Source organism: Cricetulus griseus, chromosome 4 (genome assembly GCF_003668045.3).
Source record: "Cricetulus griseus strain 17A/GY chromosome 4, alternate assembly CriGri-PICRH-1.0, whole genome shotgun sequence".
In the NCBI taxonomy this organism is placed as follows: Eukaryota; Metazoa; Chordata; class Mammalia; order Rodentia; family Cricetidae; genus Cricetulus; species Cricetulus griseus.
In genome coordinates this window covers 72367371-72384444 of record NC_048597.1, presented here as the reverse complement: position 1 = coordinate 72384444, position 17074 = coordinate 72367371, and the positions used below count along the sequence as shown (strand labels likewise).

At 41.2% G+C, this 17074-nt stretch overlaps 1 pseudogene; it reads left to right on the top strand.

Moving 5' to 3' along the window:
• Positions 1-13716: 13716 nt before the first annotated feature.
• LOC100759223 lies at positions 13717-14309 on the top strand (annotated as a pseudogene).
• The last annotated feature ends 2765 nt before the right edge of the window (positions 14310-17074 follow it).

Genomic DNA, 17074 nt, shown 5'->3' with positions numbered 1-17074 from the left:
ATGGAGACATGTTGTTCAGCTATTTTCTCTGAACTGAAACATTTGCTCATAGGGTGTGTGTCTAAGACTGGAAAAGTAAATAAAGTTCACAAGGCTGAGGAAGCTCCTAAAACTTAGAAGATTCACAAACTCCCTCCCTAAGATTATATGTGCTTTAATAACCAGCCGAAAGATAGGAGGGGAGGGGCAGGGAGTTTCCTGCATGGTATATAGGGAACCCATTGATGCAGCATTTGTAACTCATCACTCATATTGGTGTGGTCTTTTTGGTGGTGTAGCTGCCTTTAAATCAGCCATTCTCCTATTTTAAAAAATCCCTTCAACAATGCTCTTAAAAGTAACCAAGGAAACTCATCAGCTCACAAAGCTAAACTTGAGTGGAATCATCTTTTGGTCTGTCACTGACACCGCATCTTTGATGAATAGATACTTGTTCGTGTCTCCTCAGGAAAATTCATACCAATCTTATCAATTATTTAATGTGTTGGTGAATTCATACTTAATAAGCTTTTGGAAAGTAGGGTCTGTTAGGTGGTTTTACCTTGCCTTAGCTCTTTCCTGTTTCTCTGCCTTCTCTTAGTTTCTTTTCCTATTGCAGCGATTAAATGCCCTGACAAAAGCAACATGAGGGAGAAATGGTTCATTATGACTCAGAGTTCAGGGGTAGAATCCATCATGGTGGGGAAGGCAAGACAGTCAGAGCATGGAGCAGCTACTCACACCAACAGCCATAATCAATCAAGAACAGAGAACATGGAGCAGCTGCTCACATCAATCAAGAGCAGCAGTAAGTGCTGCTCAGCCTGCTTCCTTGGCTCACACAGTTCAGACTCCCCTCCCAGGCGTGGTCACCCCACAGTGAGTGGGTCTTTCGTCCTAAAGAAACGAATCAGGTAAACCGACCCCCACACACACAGGTATGCCCAGAGGCCTGTCTCAAAGGTGATTCTAGGTTCTATGAAATTGGCAATAAAGCAGGCACATTGTTCACTTACACCCTTAGAGGATTCTCTATAATTTAATACACTCAGAAACAGTGCCAGCTGACATGTCTCTGAGGCTGTCAGCAAAATGTCAGCAGAATCAACCCTCTTCCTCCTCCTCCTCCTCCCCCTCCTCTTCCTCCTCCTCCTCCTCCTCCTCCACCTTCTCCTTCTCTCTCTGTCTCTGTTTTTGGTTGGTTTGTTTTGTTGTTGTTGTTGTTGTTATTTTTTTTTTAGACAGGGTTTCCTCTGTGTAGCCCTGCCTGTCCTGGACCTCACTCTGTACACCAGGTTGGCCTTGAACTCACTGAGATCCGCCTGCCTCTGCCTCCCAAGTGCTAGAATTAAAGGTATGCACCACCACCACCCAATGAGTCTTCTTTCCTTAAGCTATTCTCTTAGTTATTTAGTTACAGTGACAGAAAATTGATTGACACAAACACCACATGTTGCCAGCCTGAAGAGTACAAAAAGTAGCCTCAATATACCCAAAGGATCAGGAAGATGGAGGAGGTGTTTGGGAACTCTCACACTCATCTCTAAGCTGTGTATGTGTGGATCTGACTCTAAGAACTGCTCTGTGGGACCAAGCACATTGCACATCCCAGACTGGTCACTGCATGTCACAAAGGAGGACAGAGATGAGTGGCACTGCACTGGATTTGAAAATGACTAACATCAAAACCCCGGAAGACTGATCAGGACATGGGGACCCAGAAACCAACCTTCTCAGTTGCTCATTGAAACAAAATCCCAAAACTTCCATAGGACTGAACAGGGCACAGAGTCTTATGACATACTATTTCAAATGTCCAGGCTATAATCTACTACAGACTATGCCCACTCAAAATTTAGATTGTGTAACATAATCCCCAGTGTGGTAATATTTGGAAGTGGGGAATATTAGGTCATGAGAATAAGTCTTATAAAGACAGCATCCCAGAGACACTCTCCATTTCAGTCACGTGGGGCACATAAGACAGGTATCTGTGAACCAGAAAACAAAGACCAGATCTACCAGCACTTTGACCTTGGATTTTCCAACCTCCAAACCAGTGAAAAGTTAAGTCTCTGTTGCTTGTGAACCCCCAGTGCTGTGGTTCTTCGTCACAGCATCTCAAACTAACTTGAGATGTAAGTCAACACATTCATAGCAATGAGTATGAATTACTCAGCATGTATGAAAGATCATGGAGCAGTTATGGTGATACACACCAGCAGGGTTTGCTGAAGTGGTAAAGGCAGGAGGATCAGGAGGCCAAGGTCAACCTGAGCTACACACCTTGCCTGCAGCAGAGGCTGAACAGTAGAGTACTTGTCTCATATGCATGAGGCCTTAGGTACTAAATTCAGTCTTCAACACTGGAAATAAAGCATGCTGGGAAAATGTCAGTTTGATCAGAAAAAAGAGGAAAAGTCTATCAGTAGATACCAATGTCAGAGAAACTAGAATTAACTGACAATGTTTTCATAATGCTACTAAAAATGCCCTAATATTCAGAAAATTAATTTTTTTCCTCCTCCTCCCTCTGCTTTTGAGACCAGATCTCATACAGCCCAGGCTGGCTTAAACTGACAACGTAGCCAAGAATGATCATGCCTCCACCTTTGCTGAGGGCATAAACCACCATGCCTGGTTTAGAACTGTTTTAGAACAAATTTTCTTATGATTTATTTATTATTGGTTAATGTTTGACTTGTAAACCTATTCTAATAGCTATATGGTTGGAGCTAGTAAAAATTTCTCTGGCCCAGCACTCTGGAGGCAGAGGTAGACAGGTCTCTGTGAGTTTGAGGCCAACCTGGTCTACAGAGCGAGTTCCAGGACAGCCAAAGCTGCACAGACAAACCCTGTCTTTACAAAAAAAAAAAAAAAAAAAAAAAAAAGGTTTTCTTCTCTGGTTAAAACTGATGATAAGTGGAAAAAGTTGAAGAAGCCCTGAACTGAGCCCAGCATTATTCTGATATTGAAGTCATATTTTTAAAAAAATCATGAGAAAAATAATTGTCTATCAACATCTCTTACAAGGCCTGGGCATATACCTTAATTGGTGGAATATTTGTCTAGTATGCAAGAAATTCTGCATTCAGTTGTTACGATAAATCTTTCCTCCAAAGTGGGTGGTCTCCTCCAGCTGCCCAAGTTCTGCCCGCCATGTGGATGAACAAAATAATACAGAGACATATTAGGTACAATGCTGCTTGCCCAATGACTAGGACTTCTCATCTCCTAGCTCATTCTTAATTATCATAAATCTATATATTTTATAAGACTTATCTTATAGGACGCCTTGTTAAGGCATCCTCCCTTGCTGGTGGATCACATCCTGCTGCTGGAGGAAACAAGGGGAAAAGGGACCCTTCCTGTTTCTCCTTCACTTAAATATGAGTTTCCTTGCTATGTCACTTCCTGCCTGGATTACCACTTCTCTACTACATTTCCCAGAATCCTCTTTGACTCCTAGTCCTGTCTAACTTGCTGTCTCATTGGCCAAACAGTATTTTATTTAACAATCAATAAGATAAACATACAAAGAAGTACATTCCCCATCATTCAGTTTCCCACACTGTGCACACCTGTAATCCCAGCACTGTGAAACAAAGGTAAGAGCATCAGTAATTCAAAGTCATCCTCAACTACATTTCTAGTACAAGGCCAGCCTGAGCCAGACCCTGTGTCAAAAAAAAAAAAAACAAAAAAACACACACACACACACACACACAAATAAGTGTATATATCTCTTAACTATACAAGCAAGAGAATTCTCAACAAAATATTATAAACTGAATGCAAGTCTGATGACCTGAGTTTAATCTCCAGGTCCCACATGTGAGGAGGAAAGAACTGACTGCTACAAGTGCACGCGCATGCGCGCGCACATACACACACACACACACACACACACACACACACACACACACACATAAATAAATAAATGAATAAGTAAGTCAGCTAAAAATAAGACAAAGTACTAGTAAAAGAAAGGGGACTTATCCCAGGAATGTAGCTCAACATAAAAATATGTATCCATGTCATATACCACACTAGGAGAAAGAAATAGAACGAAAAACTCACACAGCCATCTCAATTAATACAGGAAAGGAATCTGATAAGATGTAATAACTTCAGTGACTTTTAAGAAGAGCTTTAACAAAGGGTTAAAGCACTTGTGGCTGTAGCTCAGTGGTGAAGTGCTTGCCTAACATTAGTGTAAGCCTTTGGGTTTGATCTCCAGCACCATGAGGAAAAAGTGCACAACAAGTGATAATTTGGGTTTCTCTGGAGCCTGGTGTAACACACTTCACACCTCCAGTTTTGTTGATTGAGGTCTTCTCTTTCTTTATGGCATTTTACCTGAGGGCTTAGCAACCTTATTAAGTTTTTCAAAGAATCAATTCTTTGGCTGACTTTGTGTATTGTTTTTAGTCTCTCTCTTATTAATTTCTTCCTAATTTGTATTATTTCTTGCCATCTACTGGGTTTGTTTTTTGTTTTTTTTTTTTTTTTTTAGAGCCTTATGATGTATCGTTGAGGTATTTGAGACTATTTTTATATGAGAACTTACAGCTATAGACTTTCCTCTTAGGACTGCCTTGGCTGCATCCCAGAGGTGCTGGTATTGTTCTAATTGTATCCATATTCATTTGACTCAGTAATTTTAAAAAATTTCTCCTCTGGTTTCTTGACTAACCCATGTTAATTCAAAAAGATGGGTTAATTATTCAGTCTTCCTGTAGTTTTCCTTGTTGTCATGTACTACTTTCATCACACTGTTGTCTGATAGGATACAAGAAATTACTGTGATATAGTCTTGTATTTGTTAATGCTTCATCTATAGCCTATCATGTGATCAGTTTTAGAGAAAGTTACATATGCTGCCGAAAAGACTGTCTATTCCCCCGTTGGGTGGACTATTCTGCTCATATCTATTAAGTTCAGTTTGATCCATGCTATATTTTAGCTCTGAAGTTGCTTTGCTTAATTTTAGTTTAAAAGACCTATGTAAATCTGAGTTGGGTACCAAAGCCTCCACTGTTATTCTTTCAGGACTTTCATGGCCTTTTATGCATTTACTGTTTATTTTATGGAAACTATAAGCTCCAATATCTAGTGAACAAATATTTATAACTGTTATATCTTCTTTTTAAAATTTTATTTTATGGGTCTGGAGAGGTGGTTCAGTGGTTAAGAGCATTGGCTATTCTTCCAAGGAACCTAAGTTCAATTCCCAGCACCCACATAGTTGCTCACAACCATCTCAGGCAATACAGGCATACAATGCACAGACATGCATGCAGGCAAACAATAAAAACAATTATTATTAAAGATTTTGTTACTTTGTGTGTCCATGTGCATGTGTACCAAGCACATAAATAATTTTGAGGCTGGTCTGAAACTTACTGGGTAACCAAGACTGACCCTGCTTTTGTCTCCACTCCCAAATGCTTACAGGCTAAGTCACCACATTATTCTCAAAGATGTGTAGGCATTTCAACATAAGTTATGGAAAATTTTGACCTCCATATATGAATAATAATAAAAAACTCAATTAAAACTTCACAGTTTTTGGGTTTTTTTTTTTTTTTTTTTTTTTTTTTTTGGTTTTTCGAGACAGGGTTTCTCTGTGTAGCTTTGGAGCCTATACTGGCACTCGCTCTGGAGACCAGGCTGGCCTCAAACTCACAGAGATCCACCTGCCTTTGCTTCCCAAGTGCTGGGATTAAAGGCATGTGCCACCAACGCCTGGCTAAAGCTTCACAGTTTTAAAACATTAATTCAAAATGGATCAGAAATCTTATCTAAAATGCTAAGCTATAGACTTTTAGATAAAAGCATACAAAATATCACTGACTATAAGAATGGAAAGAATTTTAAAAAGTATTGGCAATACCATCTGCTGGCCAGGATGCGAAATATTTGGACGTCTCATATATTGCTGTGATGGGGGATGTCCTTCTGTATATTTGTTTCCATGGGGCCCCTTTGGCCAACAACTTGATTAGATGCAATCCATTCTTGGTGCTTGATGTTTCGTTTGGTAGCAAGTGATATCTAGTTGGGGATTTGTTTCCCCCATTATTTGGTGATTCCATTTAGATTTCTTTCATATATGTATATATTTTAAGAAGCTTCTACTATAGCAGGTTTCCCTACAACTGCTCAAATGGCCCTTAGTTTTAGCTATCCCTCTCCAAATTCACTCCCTTACCTCCCTCTTTGCTCCCCCTCCCCTATTGATCTTCTCATTCCAGTCCCCCACCCCCAACTATCTATTATCTTTCCCTGTTGGGAAGATCCTTCCCTGCCCCATAGTCTCTTACACTATACCTAGCATCCATGGTTATACAGCTCGTAGCTTGTTTATCAAAGACTTAACAGCTAACATCCATATAAAAGCAAGTATGTACTGTCTTCGTTAGGGTTACTATTGCTGTGGTAAAATACCATGACCAAAGCAACTTGGAAGAGAGGATTTATTTGGCTTACTCTTACACATCATAGTCCATCATTGAAGGAAGTCAGGACAGGGACTCAAATAGGGCAGGAATCTGGAGTCAGGAGCTGATATATAACCCATGGAGGCATGCTGCCTACTGGCTTGCTCTTCATGGTTTGCTCAGCATGCTTTCTTACAGAACCCAGGACCACCAGCCCAAAGATGGCCCCACTCACAATGGGCTGGGCCCTCCTCTATCAATCATTAATAAGAAAATGCCCTACAGACTTGCCTCCAGCCTGAACTTCTAGAGGCAATTTCTCTATTAAGGCTTCCTACTCTCTAATGACTCTAGCTTGTGTCAAGTTGGCATAGAACTAGCCAACACACATATCATATTTATCTTTTGGAATCTGGGTTGTCTCACTCAGGATGATGTTTTTCTGACTGTGTCTATTTACTTGTGAAATTCATGACTTCAGTTTTTGAGTAACATTCTGTTGTGTAAATATACCACATTTTCTCTATCTGTTCATCCATTGGCAGACATGTAGGCTGTTTCCTATTTCCGGCTATTATGAACAGAGCAGTGAGCATGATTGAACAAGTGTCTCTGTACTAGGACATATGCCTGTGCTGGTTTGAAAGAAATTGGCTCCCAAAGGGAATGGTACTATTAGGATGTGTGGTCCTGTTGGAGGAAGTGTGTCATTGTAGAGGTGGGTTTTGAGGTCTCATATGTGCTCAAGATACCACCCAGTTGTTTTAGTCCACTTCCTGTTGCTTTTGATAAAGACGTAGCCGCACCATGTCCACCTGCATGCCACCATGCTCCCTGCTGTGATAATGGATTGAACCTCAGAAACCATAAGCCATCCAATTTAATCTCTGTGAGTTTGAGGCCAGCCTGGTCTACAGAGCAAGTGCCAGGATAGGCTCCAAAGCTACACAGAGAAACCCTGTCTCGAAAAACCAAAAAAAAAAAAAAAGAGTTGTAGTGGTCATGGTGTTCTTCACGGCCATAGAAAACCTGACTAAGACAACGTCTAAGAGTGGTATAGCTGGATCTTGAGGAAGACCAATTCCTAGCTTCCGGAGGAACCACCACTCTGCTTTCCATGGCCGTTCTACAAGTTTTCACTCCCATCAACAATAGATGACCCTTTCCCTTTCCCCACATCCTTGCCAGCATGAGGGGTCATTTGTTTTATTGACCTCGGCCATTCTGACTGGTGAAGATGAAATATCAAAGTACTTTTGATTTACGTTTCCCTGATAACTAAGGATGTTGAACATTTAAATGCTGCTCACCCATTTGTGTTTCCTCTTGTTGTTTTAGATATAGATACGTACTCCATTTTAAAACTGAATTATTTGTCTTCTTCTTCTTCCTTCTTCGTTTCTTCTTCCTCCTCTTCCTTCTTCTTTCTGTTTTGGTTTTTCCAAGACAATGTTTCTCTGTGTAGCCCTGGCTATTCTGGAACTCATTCTGTAGACAAGGCTGGCCTCAATTCAGAGATCCACTCTTTTCTGCTTCCCAAATGCTGGGATTAAAGGTATGTGCTGCCATTCCTGGCTATTATTTGTTTTCTTGAAGTTCAGTTGTTGTTTTGTTTTTTTTGTTGTTTGTTTGTTTTTCTTTTTCTTTGTATATTTTAGATTTCTACTAGATTTATAGTTAGTAAACAAACAAACAAAAATCTTGCCAGGCAGTGGTGGTGCACACCTTTAGTCCCAGCACTAGGGAGCCCTAGGTAGGCAGATCTTTGTGAGTTCAAGACCAGCCAAGAAGTCCATTCATGCACTAGGGATAGACTTTTTCTGCATTTAATGAGATGGTCATGTGGTTTTTGTCTTTCAGTTTGTTTATATGGTGGATTACACTTATCAGTCTACATATATTGAGATATCCCTGCCTCTGAAATGAAGCCTACTTGATGATGGTGGATGATCTTTTTGATGTGCTTTTTAATTCAATTTGCAGGCCTGCTATTGAGAACTTTTGTGTTTATGTATATAAGGGAAATTGGTCTGTAATTCTCTTTCTTTGTTAGATGGAGGTTCCTGTTCCACCTGGTCCCACAGCCTTTTAGTCCCAAATAAACACACAGACTCATATTAACTATAAACTGTTTGACCCATGACTCAGGCTTCTTATTGGCTAGCTCTCTCTTAATTATTAACACATTTTTATTAATCTAACTATTTCCACGTGGTCTTATCTTACCAGAAAATGCCCAGGCCTCTTGCTCCCTCAACAGCTACATGGCGTCTCTCTGTCCACTTCTCTCTGCCTCCTCTCTGCAGCATTCCCCTCATCTGTTAGCCCCACCTATACTTTCTGCCTGACTACTGGCCAATCAGTGTTTTATTCATCAACCAATAGGAGAAACATATACACAGAAGGACATCCCCCATCATATTCCCTTTGGGTCAGTTCATAGAGCTGTGGCCCAAGGGGTCAAGGAACCACTCTGTCCTGGACTATGTAGGAAAGCATGCGATGCAATCAGTTTTTGCCTCTGGTTTTCTTCCCTCAGTGTTGGACTATAAACCAAATAAATGCCTTCCTCCTCTAAGTTGCTTTTGAATGGAATGAAACTAGAATGGCCACTGTCTTACTTAAGTGCCATGACCAAGGCAACTTATAGAAGGTGGGTTTATTTAGAGTTTATGGTTCCAAAGGGACTATCATCATCACTGTGTGGGAGGCAGCAGGCAATTCTTTCCTTCCTTCCTTCCTTCTTTTCTTCCTTCCTTCCTTCCTTTTTTCCCCCTTTTGAGACAGGGTTTCTCTGCATAGCACCGACAAGCATGCAACTCACTCTATAGATCAGGCTGGCCTAATAGAGGTCCACCTGTCTCTGCCTCCTGAGTGCTAGGGTTAAAATCATGCTACCACACCCACAAGAACTGCAAGCACAAGGCAAAGGGCAGAGAGGAAAGTGCTAGCAGCTTTTAAAGTCTCAAAGCCCACCCCCAGGGACATTCTTCCAGCAAGACCACAGTTCCTAAGCCTCCCCAAACAAGCTACCAAGTAGAGACCAAGTATTCAAATGTCTGAGACTGTGGGGGTATCTCATTCAAATACCCTAATTCTACCTGCTGGCCGCTCTAGGATTGTTACTATATCACAAAGCAAAATGCACTGGCCAATTCCAAAAGTTCTCATGGTTTTTCCTTCTCAACACTGTTTAAAAGTCCAAAGCCTCTTTCAAGATTCAAGGAGACCTCTAATTGTGACCTTGTGTGAAATAAAAAAGTAAATGACATTGAAAGGGGTAAACTAAACTAAAAGGCTTCACTTCTAGGAATGAAGGGACCAAACCCTCACTCAGCCCCTGCTTTAGCAGCCATGACAGGCTACAGAAAAGACATGTAGGCCTGTAACACAAGGAAACTCCAGATCCTCTGGCCTCCCAGAGCCTAGGGCCAAAACTGAACACAAAGAAACTCCAGGCTCCCCACCCCCAGCCTCCTAGGTCTTTGGTTCCTAAAATCTGTTTGGCCACAAAAGAAACTCAGGGAAGACCAAAACTTCCCCTGTAGTCTCCAGGATACAGTTCTGAAAACTGTTGGTATCTATGAACAACAGGCCACCTACAAGTAACAAGACAAAGCTATAGAAACCACAGAATGTTCCCTCTCAGCACTGACCAATGAGAATACCTGGTACACAGGTATTTCATGCCAAAATATGACTTTGAGAAAATTCTCCTGATTGTTCCCAAATGTCAAGCAATCAGAAACCAACCTGTACCTACTGATGTAATCCTGTAACTTTTGTCTTTAAAACCTAGCAGTAGACAGGGAACTTCACCTCTGGAGTCTGCTGCATCAGCTTGCTAGACAAGATCCCTCCCGAGATAGGATAGACAATTTAATAAACCTTGTGCATTTGCATCAGTGGTTTGTCTCCCTGGTCTCTTTGGGGATCCTTGTGACTCAGACACAACAGACATACTTCCAACATACAATGGTATAGAATATACATTACATTCCAAATGGAGGAAAGGAGCCATGGAACAAATACTGGACCAAAGCAAGACCAAAACCCAGGAGGGCAAATTCCAAATCCTCTAGGTCTATGTGCTGAGTCAAAAGGATTGGTTGACTCTACCTTACCAGGGTTTTTGTCTGTAACATAGTTTTTCTCTTCATCTGGTTCCACTCCATGTGTGCAGCTCTCCTTAGTAGACATCTCACAGCTCTGGCATCTCCAACATCAAGTGAAAACCAGGCTTCACTTTCACAGCTTTATGCAATGCCCTTTAGGGGATGTCATTCAGGGACTCCTCTACCACAGGCCTGTCTTTAGTCATGTTTACAGTTGAAAGTTTAGCTGGGTGGGTCCTGCCCTGAGGGCAGTTTCTCTGTGTTCCAGTACAGGAGCCCTCCTTAAATTATTTTATCTCTTCACAAGCCTTGGGTGCAGCATTAATTTTCCCAGTGTTCTTTTTCATTTCAAACCGTACATTTTTTTTATTTCTTTCTTCCCCACTTGCTCTTTTTCATTATAGAACCTGTAAAAGTGTTTATTGATACAACAGAGTCAATATTAGGTTTTCTTGAAAGCTCTTCCATCAAAAATTAGCTCGTTATTTTTAAATGTAGCCTCAGGCAAATTCTTAGGACCAAGGCAGAAAGCAGCTACATTTTTTTCCATCAAAATATCACAAGAATGGCCTCTAGTCCAATTTCAATTACTGTTCCCCCACTGAAACATCTTGACCTGGGCCTTATTGCTCTCAGCACTGTCTTCCAGGCTTTTATTAGAACACCCCCACTAAGGCTTGCTTGTAGCATTCAATCTGCTTTTCTAGTTAAAAGTCGAAAAGTCGTCCCCATTTCTAAAAACAGAAAAGAAACCAAAAGTAGCATGGTCAACATCACAGCAATAGCCCAAATTCTGTACTAGTTATTTTTCTATTATTGTGGTTAAAACACTCTAACCAAGGCAATTTATAGAATAAATGGTTTCTTTGGGGCTTATGGTGCCAGAGAGATGAGAGTCCATCACCATAACAGTGGAGTGGAAGGCAGGCATGGAAACTGGAACAGGAAGCTGAGAGTTCTCAGTTCAAACTGCAAGCCTAAGACAGAAAGAAAAAACTGAAAGTGGCTTGAGTCTTTAAACTCTCAGAGCCCACCCCAGTGACACACCTCCTCCAGCAAGGCCACACATCCTAAGCCTCCCCAAACAGCACCACCAGCTGGACCAGGTATTCAAATGCCTGCTCTCAAAGTTAAACAAAGATGAGACAAACAATTTGAACAGATCTATAACAAGCAACAAGATTGAAGTAATCATAAAACAAAAAAATCTCTTCATTGAAAAAAAAACCTAGGTTCAGATAGATTCAAGAAGAACTAAAACTAATGCTTCTTAAATTGTTCCATAAAATAGAAAAGAAAGGAATGGGGCTAGCAAGATGGCTCAGTGCAGAGAAGCACTCATCACAAGCCTGACATTGATCCACAGAACCCTCAAGCACACTGACTTCTGCAAATTATTCTCTAATTTCTACACACATTCTGTGGCACATGTGCACACATGCACACGTGAGCACACACACATACACATACACAAACACACACACATACTCAGGGTAGCAGAGGGAGGAAGAGACAGAATAAGAAATCTTTCAGTTTCTTTCTGTGAAACCAGCTAAAGACAGCAAAACCAGAGAAAGGCACAAGCGAAAGTAAAACTATAGACCAATCTTCCTCATTAACATAGACAAAAAATTCTCAATAAAATACTTCTGAACTGAATTAAAGACTGCATGAAAAAGCTCATCCACGGGGGCTGGAGAGATTACTCAGAGGTTAAGAACACTGACTGCTCCTCCAGAGATCCTGAGTTCAATTCCCAGCAACCATATGCCAGCTCACACCTATCTTTAACTCCCAGGGGATCCAACGCCCTCACACAGAAGGCAAAACACCAGTTCATATAAAATAAAAATAAACTATTAAAAAGAAAGGCTCCCAGCATGGTCTACAAGAGCTAGTTCCAGGACAGCCTCCAAAGCCACAGAGAAACCCTGTCTCAAAAAACGGAAAAGAAAGAAAGAAAGAAAGAAAGAAAGAAAGAAAGAAAGAAAGAAAGAAAGAAAGGCTCATCAACCAAGTTGCCTTCCTTTCACAGCTGCAGGAGTGGCTCAACATACATAAATAAATATATGTACCTAATCACATAAATGACCTCAAGGACAGACATTGTATGATCATCTCAATACATCCAGAAAAACCTTTGATAAAATCCAACATCCCTTCAAGACAAAAAGCCTAGAGAGGCTATGGATGAAAAGAACATATCTCAAGAAAAAAAAACAAAAAACAAAAAAACAAAAACGGGCGGTTGTGGCGCTTGCCTTTAATCCCAGCACTTGGGAGGCAGAGGGAGGTGGATCTCTGTGAGTTGGAGACCAGCCTGATCTACAAGAGCTAGTTCCAGGACAGCCTCCAAAGCCACAGGGAAACCCTGTCTCAAAAAAAAAAAAAAAAAAAAAAAAAAGAACATATCTCAACATGATAAAAGCTATATGTGGCAAACAGATAGCCAAGCTTACCATAAATGGAGAAAACTTGCATCACTCTCACTGAAATCAAGGTTGAAATAAGGGTGTTCTATCTACATTCCTGTTTTGCATAGTGTTACACATGAAAAGGAAACAAGAGCACTGTGAATAGGAAAAGGTGAAGCCCAAGTCCCTTAGATACAAAGACTGCACCAGAAAACTCTGTAACTAACACACGCTTTCAGCAAAGGATACAAAGTTAATGTAAAAAGAGTTAGTGGCCTTTCTCTATACCAATGATTATCAGACTTAGAGAAACAATCCCATTCACAGTTGTATCAAAAATAAGTAAAAACATAGCACTTGGGAGGCAGAGGCAGGCGGTTCTCTGTGTGTTCTAGGCCAGCCTGGTCTCCACAGTACTTTCCAGGACATCCAAGGCTACATGATAGAGAGACCCTGTCTCAAAGAACTAAATTTAAAAAAGTACCTTGGAATAAAAATTCTAACCACCAAGGAACTGAAAGACCTCTACAAACTAAGTTCATGAAAGAAGAAACTGAGAAAGACACTAGAAAATGGAAATACCTGCCATTCTCATGGATCAAAAGAATTAATTTTGTGAAAATGGCAATCTTATCAAAAAGCAATTTTAAGATTTAATGTGATGGCAATTAAATTTCCAGTGTTGTTCTTCACAGAAATAAACAACAAAAAAATCTAAAAAATAATTGCATCTGCCTTTTTTCGACTCGGAGGAGGCTACGGTGCAAATTTCTTCGGTCGTCCCGGATCCGGGTTCATCCGACACCAGCCGCCTCCACCATGCCGCCCAAGTTCGAACCCAACGAGATCAAAGTCGTGTACTGAGGTGCACTGGAGGTGAGGTCAGCGCCACATCCACCTTGGCCCCCAAGATCAGTCCCCTGGGTCTGTCTCCAAAGAAAGTTGGTGATGACATTGCCAAGGCAACCGGTGACTGGAAAGGTCTGAGGATTACAGTGAAACTGACCATCCAGAACAGACAGGCCCAGAGTGAGGTGGTGCCCTCTCCCTCTGCCCTCATCATTAAAGTCCTCAAGGAGCCGCCAAGAGGTAGAAAAAAGCAAAAGAACATTAAACACAGTGGAAATACCACTTTCGATGAGATTGTCAGCATTGCCCGGCAGATAAGGCACCGGTCTTTAGCCAGAGAACTTTCTGGAACTATTAAAGAGATCCTGTGTGCTGCAATGTGGATGGCCGCCACCCTCAATGATGACATCATTGATGACATCAACAGTGGTATAGTGGAATGCCCAGCTAGTTAAGAAGCAGCAAGAGAAAATATTTCAATAAAAAACATGTGACAACCAGCAAAAAAATAGTAATAATAATAATAATTGCATCCACAAAGATCCCAGATAGCCAAAGCAACCATGAGCAAAACAAGGAATTTTTAAAGAGGCTTTACTATACCTTAGTTACTTTCTATTGCTATGATAACAGCACCATGGCCAAGGCAACTTATAAAAGAAAGTATTTAATTTAGGACATACAGTTTCAGATAGTTAGAGTCCGTGACCATCATGGTGATGAGCATGGCAGCAGGCAAGCTGGCATGGCACTGGAGTATAGCTGAGAGGTCAGATCTTGAGACACAATTATGAGACAGAGAGCTAACTCGGAATCACAAATATTGAAACTCCCAAGGACACTCTTCCTTCAATCAGACTATACCCACTCCATCAATGTCACATCTTCTAATCCTTCCCAAACAGTTCCACTAACTGGGAGCCAAGTACTCAAACATATGAGCTTATGGAAGCCATTCTCATTCAAATCACCACACCTGATTTCAAGTTAAATCATAGAGCCATAGTAATAAAAATAGCATACTACTGGGCAAACACACACACACACACACACACACACAAAACAGATATGCAGATCACTGGGGGAAAACAGAGGACCCAGATATAAGTCCCCACAACTGACCCTACCTAATTTTTGACAAAGATGCCAAAATTACACAATGGAGAAGAGACAACATCTTCAATAAATAGTATCAGAGAAAGTGAATATCTACTTGTAAAAGAATGAAGATTAACTCCAAAAGGATTAAAGACCTCAGCATAAAACCTGAAACTCTGAAACAGCTACACCAGCAGTTCTCAATGTGACCAAACTCATCAAAAGTAAGGCAGTCTTAGTAACTCTAGCAACTAAGAGAGCCTAAAGGTAATGTAGTGACTTAGATGAAATCATGGTACAGAGGGAGAACATTATAGGAAAAATAAGGAAATCTTGGTTTTAATCAATAATAATGTGTTGATACTGGTTTGTCCACTATAATGAATGCACATTAGTAGCATAAGATGTTACTAATGAGGGAAGCCTGGCAAGGAGCCCTGGAAACTCTCTGAACTATAGTCCCAATGTGTCTATACGCTAACACTGCCTTGTCTTGGTCCATTTGTACTGTGTGGTGACTGGAATAAGAACTGCCCCCAGAGGCTCATATATTTGAATGCTTAGTCACCACAGAGTGGCACTATTTGAAAGGATTAAAAGGATTAGGAGATTTGACCTTGTTGGAGGAAGTATGTCACTGGGAGTAGGCTTTGAGTTTTCAAAAGTCCATGCCAGGTTCCAGTCTCTCTCTCTCTCTCTGTCTCTCTGCTTGTGGATCCAGTTGTAGCATCTCTGAAACTGTAAGCAAGTCCCCAACTAAATGCTTTGTCTTACAAGAGTTGCCTTAGTATTGGTGTCTCTTCATAGCAGTAGAGCAGTAACTGAGACATGTTGCTACGATAAAATACCACAAGCTAGGTAACTAAAAACAATGAACATTTGTTTTTCATGGTGCTGGAGGGAGGGACATTCTAGGTTAAGATGGAAGCAGATTCAGTGTCTGGTAAGGACCTACTTTCTGGTTATCAGATGGTCAACTGTTGGCTACAGCCTTCCATGGTGAAAGGCCTCCCTGGGATTCTTTCATAAGGGCACCACCATCCTCCATGTGGGCTCCACTCCTATGACTCAATCACCTCCCAAAGGCCCACCTCTTAGTGCCATCTTGGAATTAAATGGCAGTAGATAAAAACACTAGACCATAGCATGTTGTAAACATTAAAACTTATTTTGTTTTATTTTTTTAAAGATTTTATTTATTTATTATGTATACAACATTCTGCTTCCATGTATATCTGCACACCAGAAGAGGGCACCAGATCTCATAAAGGATGGTTGTGAGCCACCATGTGGTTGCTGGGAATTGAACTCAGGACCTCTGGGAGAGCAGTCAGTGTTCTTAACCTCTGAGCCATTTCTCCAGCCCCCTAAAACTTATTTTAAAAAGCAAACAATATTTCTGGGCATGGTAATGCACATCTTTAATTCCAGTACTTGGGAGGTAGAGGAAGGTGGATTTCTGTGAGTTCAAGCCCAGCCTAGTCTATGTAGGGAGTTCCGGGCCAGCTAGAGCAACATAGTGAAATGTGAGATTCTGTCTCAAAATGTGTGGTGTGTGTGTGTGTGTGTGTGTGTGTGTGTGTGTGTGTGTGTGTGTGTGTGTGTTTGTGTGTGTGTGTGTGTATGTGTATGTCGTGTGTATGCTGTGTGTGTATTTGTATGTCATGTGTGTGTGCTGTGTGTGTGTGTGGTAGCTTGAATGTAATTGGTACCCATAAGCTCATAGGGACTGTCACTATTAGGAGGTGCGGCTTTGTTGGAATAGGTATGGCCATGTTGGAGGAAATATGTCACTGTGGGGGTGGGCTTTGAGGGCTCCTTTGCTCAAGCTATGTTCAGCATGACACTCAGACTCCTTCCTTTTGCCTGAAGATCAAGATGTAAGAACTCTCTGCTCTTTCTCCAGTACCTTGTCTGCTTGCATACCACCCTGCTTCCTGCCATGACAATAATGGACTAAGCCTCTGAACTATAATTGAGCCTGCATTAAATGTTGTCTTTTTATAAGAGTTGCCATGGTCATAGTGTCTCCTCATAGCAGTAGAAACCCTAAAACAGAGGGTGTGTGTGTGTGTGTGTGTGTGTGTGTGTGTGTGTCGGGGGTGATGTGCATGTGTATGTATGTGGGGTGTGTGTCTACCTGGGGTGTGTATGTAGTTGTGTGTGCGTTTGTGGG